Here is a 17891-nt window from a genome sequence, read left to right as displayed (position 1 = left end):
TTATACCAAGAAGGTTTATGCTATTTCTTGTCCATGGCTGTGCAACTGCCCCTCTGTCCAGGTGTCCAGCATTGCCACAAAATGAGACTACACCAACCAGCCCCTGCCAACAAGTCCTGACCTCCTGAAAAGGGAGTGAGAAAAAGGGCAGCCTAGACCAGGGGGGCCACTGTAATTATCTGCTCACTGTTGTTGTGTCCATGACCATCTGCTCTGGGTCCCTTGGATGGGCCAGTCTTCTGAGGGTGACTGGAAGAAGAGCAGAGCCATAGGTTGCCAAACCCAGTCAGCAGGCACTGGCAGGCAGTTGGCAGTCAGATATGTTCTTACCTTGCTTCAGCTATTTCATTTATGTGACTGTTTGGGGGAAACATCTGGCACAACATCTGACTGACACATATCCAGCTACAGAAATCTGATAAAAACCAAAGCAGCTATCAGGGATAACAAAATTCATTTTTGTGCATCTTAAGCCTCATTCTCTTCTCTCAGCCACCAGGAATAAGCCAAGAGTAACTCAGCTGAGGTCAGTGAAGGACAGGCTAAAGATGGTATGAGTTTTGGTTAAAATGTTCCTGCCTAATGAGACATTCTCTTAACCAAGCCACCCAAATTTCCCCACTTGCACCATCACTGATTTTGTGTAGGACCCAGGATAGTAATTTTTCTTTCCCTCACCTCAGTTTCTCTCTCTAAATGAGGAAACAAAAGGCTGCTTTGGTCACACAAGTTGATATCTGCCAGTGCATTCTAGAAGAGCTAAACATAATTACAGCCATTCTGGCTCCATTGATGACTGCATGAAACTTTTGGTGTACATTTAACAACTAAAGATAAAACAAGATCAGGAGCTGGAAAGTGAAATACTTGCAGTTTACCCTGGCTGTAAAAAGCATGTTTTCAGGACAAATGATGAACCACTGCAACAGCTTCCCAACAACCCTGGTGGATCCTCCATGCAGAGCATTTACAGGCTGCCTAGCTTTTTTTCTGACATTAAAGACAGAGGATCCAGAGGATTAGAAATGTGTTTTAGCATTTAGCTTTCCTGTATCCAACAGCTGCTGTCCTCACTACTTTAAATTAAAGATAACAGGATGATGTGAGGGAAGCCCAGGTCCCCGTGGGGCTCAGATGCACGATCCAGCTACCACGAGCGAACAAGCCACCTCATGTCAGCTGAGATGTGGTAACTCTGTGGGTGCTTGCTCCTACAAGCAACAACAATAGCTCCCTACAGCAACTGCAGGGTGCTATCTCAGCCCTGCTTTCACCACAGGCAAGTGCCATTCTGCTGCCTTGACGGGAGGCAAAGCAGGGCCATGGTTACAGCAGTCACCCCGCTCGGCTGGGCTGACAGGCAGCAGCTTGTCAGATGGCAGGAGCTCGACTGAGGCCTCTCCAGGGATGTGGTCATCCTTCAGACATCTTAGAAGTGGATTGTGGCTGTGCAGTGGCAAAGTTCAAACAGGAAGCCCACAGTCTTCTCCCCAGGTCCACGTGAAGTTCTACGGCTTCACAAGCAGCCACTGCTGCTGCTATCCAAAGTAAATGCTTAAAATACTTTCTGCTGTTGGAATATGCCAGAACAGCCCTCCTCCCACATCCAGCCCCCATATGGAACGATCTAAATGCAAAAGAAATGACTAAAAGGGTGTTTTTGGAAATAATTAGGTCAATTAGAATGTAACAAGGAGAGTGGTCTAGACATAGAGAGCATTTAAATTAGAAACAAACTACTCCATTTGGGTTCTTCAGTTCAATCAGCTATTTAATCATCAATTCATCTATGTGAATTCCTAGCAAATTAGGGAATTTGCTAATTTAATGTACCCTCAAGGTGGTGACTAAATTATGTATCAATGTCACTGATGCCTGCTCTGTCTAAAGCATGAGAAACACAGTCAAGCTCTTCAGAGTGGGGCTTTGGTGTCACACACTCTCCAGGGATCACACAAACTGATGTGTTTTAGAAAGGTCTGTAAGGGTAAAAAAGAGAGACTTTGGTTCTGCATTAGCCACTCTGAATTTTGTTTAATGTTTCATTGCCCAAACCTGAAGCCCAAGCGAAAAAACTGCTAATAAATGAGAGGGAACTTAAATGAATTTGTTTCTCAGCATGTCCTGTACTCTAAAGTGGCAGGTGGCCATTTTTGAAGCCAAAGGTAATAAACAATAATCACTTTTATAACTGATACAGTATAAGCAGATCTAAAAGTGGAAGGTGATATAGGAAACCATAGCATCCTCTTACATGATATGTTAAGAAACTAGTCCTGTGGCATGTCCAGCATGTCTCCCAGGCAACAGAAAATGCCATCAGTCTCTCCTAGTGGAGCTAACCCTTACCTGGGTGAACCTGGCCCCTGTGCAAAGCCACACAAGAGTTATCCATCACTCAGGTCACTCCTCTAATTGTGAACTGACACATTAAAAAAATCTGTTCTGACTCTATAATTGATGCCCTGCCAGAAGCCAAAGTGTCCCTCCTCTGGGGCTCAGATGTGATCATCTCACATCCTTTAGGGCTGACACAGACTGAAGTCAAGCTCTGAAGAAAACAAGTGTGTGGTGTGTCTCTGAAAGGGACCTTTGCAGAAAACATGGGTGGGGAGGAAATGGAAGATGAGAAAGTTGGGTAGAAAGGAAAACAAAACTGGAATTTTTGAGAAATTTTACTTTGTGCTGCACAATCTGCATGTTTTACCCTCTTTGCCATTCCCTTTCATTTAGACTCAGCAATTTGAGGAAGCCCCCACTGTGCAGTCAATAACAGGATTCAACCTTGGGTCCTGCCTAGAGCAAAATGGATGCTATTATTTGTCACACAGTAGCCCTGCTTAACACCCCGTAGGAAAGGGTGTGCTCCTGTGTGGTGAGAGCAGGCTGACAGCCCCAGAGATCCTTTCTGGATGGAGTGGTACCTCTACAGGTAAGAGGCAGCAAGAGGTGCTCTCTGTCAGACACTGTCATCTGCAGGGGTTCCTGGGAGGTGACACGGAGCCGGGAACCAAGCTGAACGTCACAGAGCTCAGATGTTTCTTGAGTGGTATTCAAATGCCTGGAGATAGAGGGATGGGTGCAGCCTTGGCAAGATCTTAAAAGCAAGATAAGGAGCAAGGAATAATTAGGCATCTGACTGGAGCTGAAAATTCACATCTCTCCTCAGGATTGGTGAACAGCTTTGGCTAAAATAAGATGCAATTTGAATCTCTGCCAGTTGCCTGTATTAAACTGAACCCTGCTTTTCTTTTCTTTTTTATTTTTTTTCTCCTTAAGATCAGAGATTGCTTTGTTCAATGTTGGAGCACGTCAGAAATTCTTCTGTGATCCTTGGAAGTCTAAGTGGGGGGGAGTGGAGAAGAAGGAATTGCCATATTGCTGCATTTCACACCTGGTGCAACCAAGTGAATGCTGCCTCCAGGTCTGGGTCTGGGATTCAGCAGGGATTTTGTGAAATTACAGAAGCTGCATAGATACAGTTACCCACTTTGCTACCTCTCTGTGCCTGTTTTTAGGACATTTGTCTTGGTTAAATATAAACTCCAAGTAGAGGGACCCTCTGCTCATGCTGTGGCTGGCTGTTTTCAAAGATGTTTGCCCTTCAGCCCAGGACCTTGCACAGAGATCAGCTTCCTTCCATAGCTATTTGCTGGCTTTAAAATGACTTGCACCCTTCCCACATGGGTCTGAAATGGTATAGAGCTGGCCTCCCCAGGTCCTTGGGATTCTGAAATCTTGCAGGCACCATCACTGAAGCACAGAGCAACCCAGGAGAGGGGTTTCAAGAAAAATACCCTTTGACTTCAGCGGAAAGTGAGATTATTTGGGCAATAAATGAATACACCAAGTATAGACTAATGTGGTCAGATCTGAAATGAAAATAAAGACAATTTTAGCATTCCTTTACAGTGCCTGATTGAAGAATTTGGTCACATGGCAGGAAAGAAGGTCACTGATCAGAGCTCTTTTAACAGAAGCTCATTCGTATTTTAAACTGGTCACATGCATTTTCATTTGTGTCTTCTCTGACGTGAATCCCCTCTTCCTTCATCTTTATTTACACTAATCTGTTTTCATAATTTGCTTTGAATTACAACCAGACTTTTCTCTGTCAGCCAGTTTGAAGGGGCAGCAGAGGCATCCCCCTCAACTCCTGCTTGCCCTGTGCCCAAGAGGAATCGTTTCTCCTAAGGAAAGAGCATCATGGCAACTGCTTTGACATGATGCATTTCATGCTGACTGGTCAAGATCAATTTTAGAAACAAACTGTAGCACACAAGTGTTGCTACTTTCCCATTTGTCTCTGCAGTCAGGCTCGCATCAAACACATTCCACGTCACGGACCCGAAGAAAAGGTTTGCAGCTAAAGCAGTGGGACTCACGGCTAACACTATCAGAAGTGTTCCACAGGGATGGCACTGTGGCAAAACACAGATTTCTATCACAGAAACATAGATCATGCTCAGGAGGACAGCAGTGTTTGTAAAAGCGTGCAGTACATAATGAGGAGAATTTCACCACGCACAGCAAGGAGATATGTCGGCAGCTACAAAGCAATAGATTTAATTCATACCTGCGAATAATTTGATCTTCAATTTTCCTCCACGTTACTTTCTACACCCAAACAGCTTGTACAAGCTATCAACGGGCAGAAATTGTCAAGGAGTTATGGCTTTTTAAGATCTGACTTTCTCAGCAGTTGCAAATGCAAGAGCAGAATGCTGATTAGCCCTAAGATGACATATGCATAAAAAAAAAGGACCCCAGGAATATAATAATTCAAGGCTACTTCAGATGGATTGGGTTTTTGTAAACACTACACAAATAGTGATTTGGGGAATCTGAGCCCCGAGCTGAAAGCCAGGCTGAATGCATTTCCAGGGAATGTGCAGTTAGCACCTCGACTGTGGTAAGATTACAACGAGCTTTTTTGACTATTGCTAACTATACGTTTGAGCTGTGTGGGTCAGCGTGGTGACTCAGCAATCAAAGTTACTTCATCCTGCTGCAGAGGACTGCAGTTTGGTTTCCAGCATCACATTTAGGATTTCCAGGGGGAGCAGGAGATGAGTCAGGGAATTAGAGCAACCTTGCATTACTTAACTAGTGCTTGTGGCTTGATCAATGGCACTGGGAAGGCTCTGCTGTAGGGAACCCCTGCAACAGTGTCGCAGTGTGCTCACTGCTACAGAGCGCTGTGGAGGCTGCCAGTGCACTCAGAAACAGGGGGGAAATAGAGAAGACAATAAAGATACATACTGTGAGCAAATAATGTGAAAAATTACTGAAGCATCACAGGTATTTACCTTATTGTGGGTGAACTGATGCATACTGTATCATATCCATGATGCAGGCAGACACAAAACTTCATATTGCATGGCTAAAAAATACTGCTATTTTATAGGTATAGCCAATCCCTGGTAAACTGGAATGTACACAAACCCCACAACATTCCTTAGAGCAGAAGTGTGTCCTCACTGGTCAGCTGTAACATCAGGCTGGTAATTAACAAATGCCTGCATAAAATGAGCAAAGTCTTGTTTATCAATCAACATCCTATTAATTAGCTCACATGCCAATTTAAATTGAAGTGATTTGTATTAATAATGGTCGTCTGTGCAAGTTGTGTGGCTTACCTGCAGGAATCTGTCCTTGCTCCTGGGCTTAAATTTTGGCATGTACTCCAGCCTAGGAAATACCTTCACAATTTAAGAACACAGATTTTTGAGAGCTAAACAGCTGTGTAACTGATAGCTATTTATTAATAGAACTTTTACATGGGAAACCATCACCTGATAACTACATCTGAAGTGAAAACAGAATAACAGTGTTATGTAAGAAACTCTCTAGCTGAAATCGTGTAATAAAAAAGCTCCAATGACACACATAAGGGGGTAACATTATTTGCAAATTATAATAATGGCTTTCCACATCTGTTCTCATGAAAAGGGAAAGCTGTGTGGCTGCTGGTATTTTATTTAAGGTTTGAATCCATCCCGTATTGCTTTACATTTTGCAAAAAAACCCACAAAACTATTACTCTTATTCATTTTACCTTTTCTTAATTTGTTAAAGGCAGTGCTGTAGTTCAGGTTACTCAGAGGATGTCATCATCCCAAGATCAGGTCAAGCCTCTTCTGGAACTGAATTATCCCAGGTGTGCTTTCAATTTAAAAATGACTCTGTGAGGACAAATATTAGGACAATCACAGCTGCTTCTGTCTACTGCACGTGATTGTTATTTTATCATTTATAGACTTGCCAGAGCTCCCTGGTGCTGGGTGCTGTCCTCACACTTCACAAGAGGCAATGCCTGCCCCAAGGAACTTATAATCAAAAACTGCAGAATGGGCTGGGAGAAGGGAATTAATCAATGATTGACTTTCTCTGCATTAAATACAGGAGTATCTGAGGCATGGAGATTCAATGACTTGGCTAGGTTATGCAGAGAGTCTATAAAAGAATTGGGAATTGAAAGTAGCCCTCTTCCATCTAAATCCAGACATGTTGAGTCATCAGTCAATAACAAGACTGATTTCCATGGCAGTGGTGTTTGGAGGCTTTAATCAGGTTTCATGTCCTATTATGCTGGGTACTGTGTAAATATAGAATAACAGATACTCTCTGCCAGCATGTCCTTAAACAGATCCCTGCTGATTTCAGTGGAACTCTACACGTCCAGAAGGATACCCTGGGGTAGATCTGATTTTCTAAATAGGGATGAGGCACAGTAGGTGGGAGTAAAACCTGCAGGATTTGTGGGGAATATACCATTATTGGTAACGGGTAGCAACTTATTTGATCCCTTGCTTTATTTTGGAAAAGGTTAAATGAACGAGGGAAAATCATTAACTTTTTCAGTGATAGTCTGGTACCTCTGTGCTTTAAAGTATCTCAGTAGTGGTGTTTTACTGAAATGTAAAGATTTTCTGCCCAAGAATATATCAAAACCACTTAAAACAACTTTGGCAAAACTCTTCTCCAGTTTCGGACACAGTCTTTAGCAAAGAGTAACCTCTTTTCTAGCTGGAAAGGTGGGACTATGAAAGGTAGATGGAAAATAAAGATGCTATATTGGGAGAACCGTGAGCACGTTTGGAGGACATCTGCTAAGATGTTATCAGTGGCAAAGAAGCCCTGCCCATTCGGTGACATCATTCCCTACAATTGCCAGCCTGTCCTGGCAGGCTCCGGGGCTGCAGCGGGAACGCTGTGTGAGAGCCAGGCTGGATGCGGCAGAGGAACACAGTGGGCTTGATTCCCTCTGGGCTGCCAGGGAATAAATGGCTGAGGAGCAGTCGCTCCTCCAGCTGAATGCAGATGACAAGGCTGAGGGCAGTGAAGACTGCAAGGCCAGTCAGCAGATGGATTTCTTTCCCGGTTGCCTTTGTTATTTTAAAGTTAGTATGTAAGATGAGGACCAAGAAGCTCCTGCAGAGATGGTGCTCAGCAGAGGACATGGACATATGAAGAACGGGGTTCTGTCCCACACAGCCCTGGGGGGATAGCCCTGACTTACACAGGCTCCTCTTGGATCCAGCTAATGCATGAGCCCTTCTGCTCAAGGCTGGGATGGGAAGCTGAGCAGAAAGGCAATGCCCAAGGAAACTGATGCTATGTGCCAAGTATGCTGAGGGGTGGGATGGGAAACCAAACAGGTACTTGTTACATCAGCACGTGTGCAGGGGTTTTGACCCTGAATTTTGCAGTGCTTGTGTCTGATTTTTGCTCTTATTATCTTCTTAAACTTCTCCCTAATATCTACTTAACTTCTGGTTTCAATGCCTTACTCTCCAGGAGCGTGCTTGAATCAGGACTGTGTTGTTGAGGCAGACCTCCAGATCACATTGATTTATTGCTGTTAGGTTTGTGTCACAGACCAGTCTGGCAGTGCATGAACTGAGTGCCCTTCCTGTGAACCTAAAGCAGTGTGATCCTGCAGAGCAGTTCACATGAACTCTGGCTATCAGAGTTATCCCAAATATATGGATCCCATATCCCTTATACTACTGGGTATATAGTCCATAGGACCCCATTAAAGCTAGTCTGAAGCACCCCCACTTCCCTGAAACACCTCTGGAGATGGGGTCCTCCACTCCTCCAGGGCCACTACTGCTCACATACACCAAGTGCATTGCAGCTTGTTGCTCTCAGGGAACTTCAGGCTGAGGGCAGAGGAAGAGGGTTTGGGCTTGGAGAAGAGCCCAGCCCCCTCAGAGCAGGAGACATAACTCACTCTGGCCAAAGAGCACAGCAGCCACAAGCCTATCTACAGGCACAGCTAACATAACCAATATAGAACTAGCCAAGGGCTAGAAAAAGCACTCAAAAGTTTTGTGACAATAAGACATCTTGCAGAAAAGGAGAAATCAGTGATTTCACTGAAGACAAGTCTAGCATAAGCTTAGATATCAAAGAAACACAGGAGAGAGATGCTCAAACAAACAAAAAATTATAATATAAAAAATTATTACTGCAACTTTCTTTTCACAGGACTGTTTCTTGTATTTCAAATAAAGCAGAAGACATCATTAGGCACAATTTTGTGGCTGCAGTAGCCAGAGTGTCAGACCAGATTGATGCTGAAACAGTCACTTCTCCCCCTAATTTTCCAAACTATATAATTTTGAGCAGGTGATTCAAAGTATAGCAGATTGTTGTGTGCATGCAGATGCCATTAAAAACACACTGAAGAAATTACCAGCAATCCCCTCTCTTCTAGCATTTTTATGAAAATGATAAAAACACTTGCCAGTCCACTGTATAAATGCCATAGGTATGTATGCTTTAAAGGATATGGGAAGCCCTTGTCACCATAATGCTTAAAACCTTAAAAACTTGATTGCAACTCTTGCAAAAAAAAAAAAAAAACCAAAAACCAAAAAAAAAAAAAAAAAAAACCAACAAACTTGATTGCAGCTTTTTAAGAAACTGCAAATGTCATGAGGAAGACTGAGCTGCTCTGTGCTGGCTGTCACCTGGAGATCCCTGTGGCCAGAACCAGTGCTCCAAGAACCCACTGCTGTGCCTGTGCCCTCATCCAGCAGTGGCTGCTGCTCCTTTCACAGAGATCTGTATGTGGGGATCTGCAGGGGTAATCAAACACTGAAACACCCCCCCAGGTTAATATGCCCACACTGTGCTTTGCTGTGTAACTTTAGGTGAAGAACATAATCAGCACTGGGTGTGTGAGGATTGGGAATGCAACAGGAACCTGAAAGTTTTTGCTTTTCTTTTAGTATGTGTCTGTAATGGCAGTATTTCAGTCTCAGAGGATTTGCCTATCTGACTATAGTTAAGATCGTGATGTTGTCTAACACAGATCATTGGAGTTTAGCTTTTTCAGATATCTTTCCTGATCTAAGAATTCATGACAAGTCACTTCACAAGGAAGGGGGAAAAGCAGCAGTTTGAAGCAGACTTCGGTCCCTTCACATCAAAGCCCAAGTGTTCTGATGTGCCTACAGCACCTAATGGTGCCTAGTCCAGACTGAGACTTGTGGTTATTATTTTAACAACAAAAGCAACTGCAGTGGGGTATGGCACAGGAGTGAGTATTTGCTGGTTTTGTATGTTTTATTTAGTGCATTTTCTATGCAAACCAATTGGGTTCCTGTTTATGTATCAAACTCCCCACAGCATGTTTGCCCCTTGTCATGGCTACCATTATTCCTGGTGAAGAGGACTGTACTGCTCTCACTTTGGAGTTAACAGCATTGACACCCCACCATCCTAGGGCTGTCTAGCTTTAGCATCCCAGAACAGAAACAGCAAACCAAAGCTAGGTCTCCAGCCTGTTCCAGGACTTCTAGAAAGCCATGAGGAAGAGCAGCAAGGCCTCATTCAGTGCTGCCCTCCAGCAACCTTACCAGTTCAGCTGACAGCTTTGGAGAAGTACAGATACACTCACACATCTATTTAGTCTCAAGATGAATTTCTAAAAAGCAAATGCACAATGTTTCAGCATGACTATATTTATTATTTTTTTCCAGAGAGCCTGCTATTGTTTTGCTATTGAGAAATATACCTTCAAACATTGGATTAGTTCAGTTTTAGAAGCACAACTATGTTTATTATATTTGGCACTGTGAAAAGAACTTCTAATTTCTATTTTTATTGAGCTGGATTTTTCTCTGAGACCAAAACTGAGTTGTTTGTTTAAAAGCTAATAATGCCTAGACTGAGATACCAGCTCTGTAATTCTAATAAGATGCCATATAGTTTTTTTCCTCTGAGTATGTCTGAGTACAGCCCACCTTTTAAAAAGGGAGGAACAAATTCACTGTTGGCCCACAGAGGTGCTGTCATTACTTGAATCATGGAATAGAGCTTATTCTACTGGGGGTTAACTCAGTAATTCCACTTCATCTTACCAAGCTAATCTTTCTTCTTATGCCTGGCTGGATAATTTTATCCAAAGCTTCATAATTTAAAAATTTGGAAATTACTTTTAAAAGTGATGCTGAATCAATTGTTACCTATATACGTGTTCAAAATGGATGGGAACAGGAGTGCCTGCTCTTCTGGCATGGTATCAATACACTGTCTGGAAATCATCCATTCTTTGCCACTAACTCCTACATTCAGTATTTTCAGGTAATGTAATACCAAGGCTCAGTTGATGCACCTTATCCTGAAGCACTTAATAAACTGGAGTTAACAGATGTGAAATCTGAGGAAGCGCTCAGGGAAATCTAGGGACTTCCCTGAAAATTAGGGTTTATAGACTATAATCCCACTGATGATAGCTGAGTGATAAAACCCACATTGTTTGTATTTATAACAATTCTTGAGTGATTTCATTGTTCTCAAAGAAAAAAAAAGCTGCTTTTGTTCATTGTTGATACAAAGTCACTCTTGTTGTTGCAGACCAGGCACTTCCTACTTTACCTGGGTATTTTTATCCACAGTACTTTGCTGTGTTTGAGAGATAAGCCCTTTCTCCAGACTCTGAATCACACTTCCCCCTCAGATTTGGGGAATGTCAGATCCAGATCGGGATCCAAACTTTCTAGTTTGGGCCTGTCTTTCATCATGGTAAATCAACAGTCGGCAAATCTAAACAATATGTTCATGTTGAAATCTGGAGGGTTTTTTTTTAATTGTACTTCCTTTCTAGCAAACAACGGACGTTTATTTTCTTCTCTTCAGGACAGAAAACTGTTTACTCTATGATCTAATTTTTTAAACTGCTGCTTCATTTGCAGGGGGAAGTCCTAATGACCTTGCTCACCATGCAGCCTGGGAGCTTATCAATCAAGAGAGGGCTTGTCAGGAAGGTGAGAAAGCTCTCCTGAAATCAGATCTATTACCAGAGATCCCCCTGCCCCCACTGTCTCACGGTCTGTGAACTCCTGTACTTACACACACACTTTATTTCTAGATGTAACTACAGCCTGAAGGCTCAAAATTAGTTGATAAATTAATTTTGTCCATGCTTTTGTTAAATAAAATACATGTCCTCTGAGCTGCCTCCAAGTTTTGCACACTGGTGAGGAATTTAATTTTAAATCCATCTTTAAGGACTACCTACATTTTCACACAAACCAGGTATTTTGTAAGTAATGCATGGTAGGTCAAAATGTGATCACAACCCCAGATTTTTCCTTTCCATTACCTTTACATCTTACAGAGTTCCCACAGCCATTCCATTCTGCCCTGGGTAACTGGGCCAGTACCACAGGGCCTGCTTACTCTGCTAAAGTGCCTGAAGTGGTACATTTTTAAAACTGTGTTGAAATATGCCCCAGTAAACCTAAAGGTGAAGCACAGAAAATCCCACACTAGTGTAGCTGCTCTGCCAGCAGAAACTGCTCTGTATGTTGGTGGGAAAGGAAGCATTATTCTTTGTTCACCCTCCATGAAGAAAAGTGAAACATTTCTACTCTGCCTCATTGTTGGCTCCTCTAGCATACCAGTGTACCCAAATCCAGGAATCCATTTGATGCTTGGGAATCCTGATGACAGATATGATCAGCCAGACCTAGCTAATCAAAATGGAAGAAGAAAGTGAATTTCAGTAAACATTTACAATCATCAAAATGATGTAGTAAAAAAGCATCTTATTATATCCAATAGGTTTGTAAAGGCAGAGCTGTATTCCCCAGCTTTACTGCTGTAAATGCGTTTTATGCACTTTTATGTTGCCAACAGTGCAAAGCTGTGGGAAGATGTGCTGTTTCCTAAATTCCAGCCAGCTTCCAATTGCAGAAATGTGATCATCAGTGATCGTATGTTTCTGAAGAAATCCAATCAGTTCTTACAACCCAGTTAATGTTTATGGCACTGTCAATTTGAGAATAAGCGAGATCTCTTAATGACCGAAGAAGACAAATTTTGATAGTGGAAGGGCAGAGAAACGTTAATCTGTCATTGGTGTTTCCACAACATTGTTTTTTAGAGCAGAATGGCTCTCAAAAACCTTACCAAAAATATTGCCATGCTGTAAGCAATAGTTGGAGCAATTTGTCATGTTTTGAGCCATTCCTACTGTGAAAGCAGGACGGCCTTGAGTGCAACATCCAGAATCACTACCCCAGCCCCTCCATGGGTAATTCCTTAATTCAGCCTGTCCAATGTGGAAAGGGATATTGGCGCATCCTCCAACGTACTGCGGTACCTCGTTAGTTATCTGGTATTTTATGGGAGTGTAAGGGAAAACTCTGACAGCAGAGAAGCACCCCATTTTTTGGGGGGAGCTTGCTGGAAGCATCCCAAGAGGTTTAAAGGAGCCTGGCCCTCCCTTGAGTCTGCAATGCCGGGGCTGCCTAAGCCTCTCACCTGTGTGGGGCAGGGTCCCTCTTTTTTGGGGTTACCCTTTGTCCAGAGAAGGGCACTAATCTGGTGGATTAAGGGGCTGGAGAACAAATCTTACAAGGAACAGCTGAAGGTGCTGAGGGTGTTTAGCCTGGAAAAAAAAAAAAGAGGCTCAAGGGGATGATACAATTCTCTAGAACTCCCTGAGAGGAGGGTGTAGCCAGGTGGAGCTCGGTCTCTCTTCTCAGGCAATCAGTGACAGGACCAGAGAATACAGTCTTACGCTGCAGCGAGAAAGGTTTAGGTTGGACATTAGCAAGAAATTCTTCACAAGGAAGGGTGTTTTGACATTGGAATGGGCTGCCCATTTCAGTGGGAGGTGGTGGAGTCACTGTCCCTGGAGGTGTTTAAGGAACGACTGGATGTGGCACTTAGTGCCATATCTAGTTGACATACTGGTATTCGGTTATAGGTTGGACTCGATGACCTGTCTTTTCCAACCTAATTGATTCTGTGAAATTGTCCATGCTCCAGGCAGCCGTTCACAGACCGAGTCAGGACAGGCCACATCCCTCCCCTCCCGGGGCACAGCGTCCCCACCGCTCTCCTCCAGGCCCGGGCCGGTGCCAGGGAAAGGGGGAACACCGTGCCGCCCGGGGCCAGGAAACGCCGCCCCCGGGGCCTGGGGCCGGGCCGGCGGGTGGGCGGAGGGGGCCGGGCTGGCGGGCGCTGCTCCGCCGCACTGTGGGAGCTCGGAGGGTGGCGAGGCCACGAACCCCGTCCGGGGAGCGGCGCGGAGCGGAGCGAGGCACGGGCGGGAAGCGGCGGCGGGACCCGGCGGCCGCTCCGCGGAGGGTGTGAGCGAGCGAGCGCCGCGGAGACGCGTGCGGGACGAGCCCGGCGCGGGCGGCGGGAGCGCGGCCCGGGGGTGCGGGGGGAGGCGGCGGCGGCGGCGCGAGGCGAGGCGAGGGGCGGCCTCGCAGGGCGGAGCGGCGGGGAAGGCGAGCCGGCAGCCGGAGCGGGTGTGCGAGCCCCACGGGCCGAGCGCCTACGAGAGGGGGAGGAGGAGCCGCCCCGCCGCCCGGGGATGGTGAGGAGGAGGCGGCGGCTGCCGGGAGCCCAGTGAGGCCTTCGCTCGGCGCCCGCCGCAGAGCCCGCCCGCCTCGCCGGCCGCCCCCTTCCCCCGCTCGCTCGCTGGCTCGCTCCCCCCTTCCCTCCCCTTCCCCTGACTCCCTCCCCGGCTCCCTTCCCCTGTCGCCGCCGCCGCCTCCTCCCCGGGCTCCAGCCATGTAAGTGACCCGCTCCCCGGCTGGGAAGGGCTGGGGGAAGGAAGCGCCGGGGCCGGGGCCTGCTCGGCGCGGCCGCATTGTACGGGGCCGGGAGGGAAGGGAAGGGCCGGGAAAGGGGGCGGCCGCTCTCCCTTCGTCTTCCCCGGGCGTGGGCTGCCCCGCCGGCCCCCGGGCACGGCCAGGCGGAGCGGGGGGCGAGGAGGCCCGGGCGGCAGGCGGCCCCGGCCGGTCGGTCCGTACTGCCGGCGGGCCCGGAGCGGACAGGAAGCTGTTGGCTCCCCGGGGATGCGGTGGGTGAGAGGGCGGCGGGGCGGGGGTCTTCCCTCGGGCCTGCCCCCGCCCCGGCCCCTGAGTGAGCATCCCCCGGGGAAACGGCGGTGGGGGCGGCTGGGAGGTGGCTTGTGATATTTCTGAAACAGTGGCGAGCAAAGTAACTGAGGGCCCCCCCCATTTTCCCACCTCTCCCGCCCCCATTTTCTCCCCTTGTCTTCTGCGGCCGCGTTGTTCAGCCCAGCTCCGCTTTGCGGACCACTGAGTGTTTGCCGACGGGGGTGTGATTCCCTCCGTGGGCATTTCGCGTGTGTAGGTGGCTGTGCAGTGCTTGTGGACTTGATTTTTTTTTTTCTTTCCTTTTTTTTTTTTTTTTTTTTTTTTTTGCAGTCGTGTTTTGCAGAGGTCTAGGGAGCTGTCTGCAGAATCCCCCCCCACTCCCCCAGGTGAAGCAGTTGCCGAAATTGTCTTAGAGACTTGTAGGACTTGTGTTTGTTTCTTTGTAAAACACATAATCAAGCATACAAACGTTCTGGTACTTTCAATTTATTTTACTGACAGCACGCTACTGATGCAGATACATCTTGCACCTTATTGGTGGTGTGTGCCCCCCACCCCGGCCACCCCTGTGGGAAATATTTTACTGTTTTGCTTTGTTTTGCTACCTCATGTAAGAAGCAAATCCATGATTTTCTCTTGTTTGTTTTATTTATACCACAGGAGGGATGTACATTTCAAAATACAGTTATAAAAGGGAGTTACTAACACTTAATGCTCAAGAGTATTTGTTTGCAGGTAAATAAATTTGACATACTGCATGACTAGTAATTACTTTCATGTAGTAGTTAGTTTCATGGTGACAGCCACAACATTTGTCTGAGTTAGCAGATTTAAAGACACTGTGGGACTGCCTTTAATTTTTTTTTTTAAATAGTAGGGTTTGTGTTGTGTGTGGTGTTTATAGAACTGTTTTTGGTGTGCAGCAGTGGTAAATCAAATTTAAGAATTGATCCAGTGTCCACAAGTCACTTTCCAGTATTCACTTATAAAAATGTTCTGTAAGTGATTACATTAACAATTAAATAGTTTCACAACTGTCTTGATTTCTTTGGGGACTGAACAAAACTTCAGTTACAAATACTTTAAAACGGAATTTGATTAAATATATCTCAGGTTGGTAGCAAAGTTCCGAGCTGCACAATTCTTAAATTATATGAGCGTAAACTGTAAAAAGACTTGTTCTTGTTTGGGAACATAAAGAAGATTTTGTCTGGGCTGCAGAGGGGCTTATGAAGAAGTCACTTTTCTGCCATCACTCAGTTTTGAAATAGGTAGCTTAGTTTGTCCTGTCAAACTGTTGTTGTGTTTGCAGCATGGACAGTTGGATGTCGTAACTGTGGCCCCTCACCTGAACAGCATTAACCTCCTGTCTATTGATCAGAGGCAGGAGAGCACAAATATTTCAAATTACAGTTTTTTAAACCTAGATTATGCTAATAGATTGGAAAAAAAAGGGAGGGGGGGATGTGGCTGTAGATATTTTTGTTTTCCAGTTGCCATTTTCCCCATAACTTAGTATCTGAGAATCCTTTGTGAACCTTGTGATCTGCTGCACTTGCTGCCATGAAATTCCAGTAGAGATGTGGTGTCATTGGACACACACAGCATATAGTAGCAAATACTGGTGGCCGCACCTAAGTCGTGGCCCACAATGCCTTTTTGTAAGGGAAGCTAAGATGGTGGCACAACCTGGTCCTTCTAAGCTTCCTTGAAAGCTGTCTGCCCAGATTTGGTAACTGGGTCATGGTGCGAAGCTGCTGCAGGCTCAGAGGGCCTTGAGCACATTGGAATCACTGCTGCTCCCGTGAAACAGCCAGGGCAGGATTTGCGTAAGGCAGGAGATGTACTTCACTGGTCAAAGCCTGGTGGGAACATCTATCTGTACGCTCCACTTGAAGCGTTGGCTGGAGCCCAACTTTGTTGTGTCTGTGCTGTTTTGGTGCAGTTGGCTGTCAGCTGGGAGCTTGCACTGGGAAGAGAGCGTAGGTTGCTCGTGGCATCGCATGTAATGGGCCTGAATGCACCACCCTCGCCCAGTCCAGCTCCTGTACCTCATCTGCTCTCATGGCAGTGTCATGTGCCCACAGTGGCAAACTTGGGTGGCTGGATCCTGTTTTGCCTGGTCCTGTTGCTGTATGTTGTGAGAACATGTAAGGATGTGCAGCACATTTGGGCTCAGAGTGTCCTGGGAGAATCAGGACTGTACTACACCAGGGCAGTGGGCATTGGTAACTGGTTATGTGACAAGGCAAAGTGTTTGCCCAGGGGAATGCTTTTTTGTAATCTGCTTTCTGATCTGGGCTAATGAGTGCAGCCCAAACACGGTCTGACGTGCCAGGACTGAGGCTGGTGGGTCAGTCTCCTTTTAGTCCCTTGCTTACTCTACCTCACGAAGATGAGGTGATTACCATGGATGCTCCTGCATCCCATAAGCTTAAGCTTCAGCTTAATGGAAGACTTCCTTTTCTTCCTGATCTGCTCTAGGGTGTGAGTGGAAACAAATATAAAACTTTGCATTGAAAAGAAGACAGGAAGTACAGATTAATATTTCTACTTTCTTAGAGAAAAAAGAAGGTGAGGATAACGTATAGAAGAGAACGAGAGAAGCTCTAACATGACTCTCCCAAATACAGAAAAGGTGGTTCTGCTCCACCTTCTGTTGGATGCTTGGTTTGACTGACTCCTTAAAGCAGGTTTCATTGCTGCAGTGCCTACAGAAGTGAGTTATCTCATTATTTATGAAGAACTTAGTAACCTTTAAGGCATTAATATGTACGCAAAACCGGTGTCACCATGATACAATGCTGATGTCATGCCGTTCATGATTTACAGCCCTTCAGCTGCATGAGGACTATTGCAGTGTTAAAAAAAGTGTTACAGAAATGCATGTTGAAAAACAAGCAAAGAGAAGACTAAGAGAAAGACCAAGTTGTTTAGCTTTTGACAGTATTCAGTCCTGTGCAGACACAGACTGGAGCAGCCAGGTCATACTTACCTCAGATGCCCTCTCTTCACTGGGAACCATTCCTAGATGGCCATAAATGAGGACTGTAATCATTCATTTTCTTTTTTTTTTCTTTTCCCCTCGAAGGATTTTATGGAAAGGAACTTTTTCTGGTTTACACATCTTCAGTATTACATTGACCTATAGTTAACTTGCTCTTCTATTCTGAGAAATCACTCTTGCTTGCTGCTACTGTCTTCAATAACGTCTCTTACTAAAATAGATGTATTAGGCACAGCTTGAATGTGTGTCTTAAAATACAGTAGATAGGGCAGGTTTGCTGCTGCTGGAGCTGTGCCTATGGACATCTTGTTAGACAGTGAGAAGGGATCCCCAGCTCTTCACATTGCAAATTAAAAATAGCTTAAGTTTCTTCATGTGAAGTAAGTGCTCTGACATGGCTGACTCAAGGACTGAGGTGGGACCCATGATCCTGGTTGGTGTCAGGAAGTGTTTAATATTTTTCCACTTTGTTGTGCCATGGCTTCTTTACAAAACTCTCCGCCCCC

General features: G+C 45.5%; 1 protein-coding gene across 1 annotated transcript in view; it reads left to right on the top strand.

Moving 5' to 3' along the window:
* The first annotated feature begins 13918 nt into the window (after window positions 1-13918).
* AKT1 (AKT serine/threonine kinase 1) overlaps window positions 13919-17891 on the top strand; it is a 78293-nt gene continuing 74320 nt past the window's right edge. The window contains exon 1 of the mRNA XM_030240100.2: window positions 13919-14048. The gene's annotated coding sequence lies outside the window, so the exon portion shown is untranslated. The remainder of the gene's footprint in view (window positions 14049-17891) is intronic.

This window comes from Serinus canaria, chromosome 5, assembly GCF_022539315.1.
Source record: "Serinus canaria isolate serCan28SL12 chromosome 5, serCan2020, whole genome shotgun sequence".
Taxonomy (NCBI): Eukaryota; Metazoa; Chordata; class Aves; order Passeriformes; family Fringillidae; genus Serinus; species Serinus canaria.
Note: the sequence above shows the minus strand (reverse complement) of the source record. Positions and strands in the feature narration are given on the sequence as shown.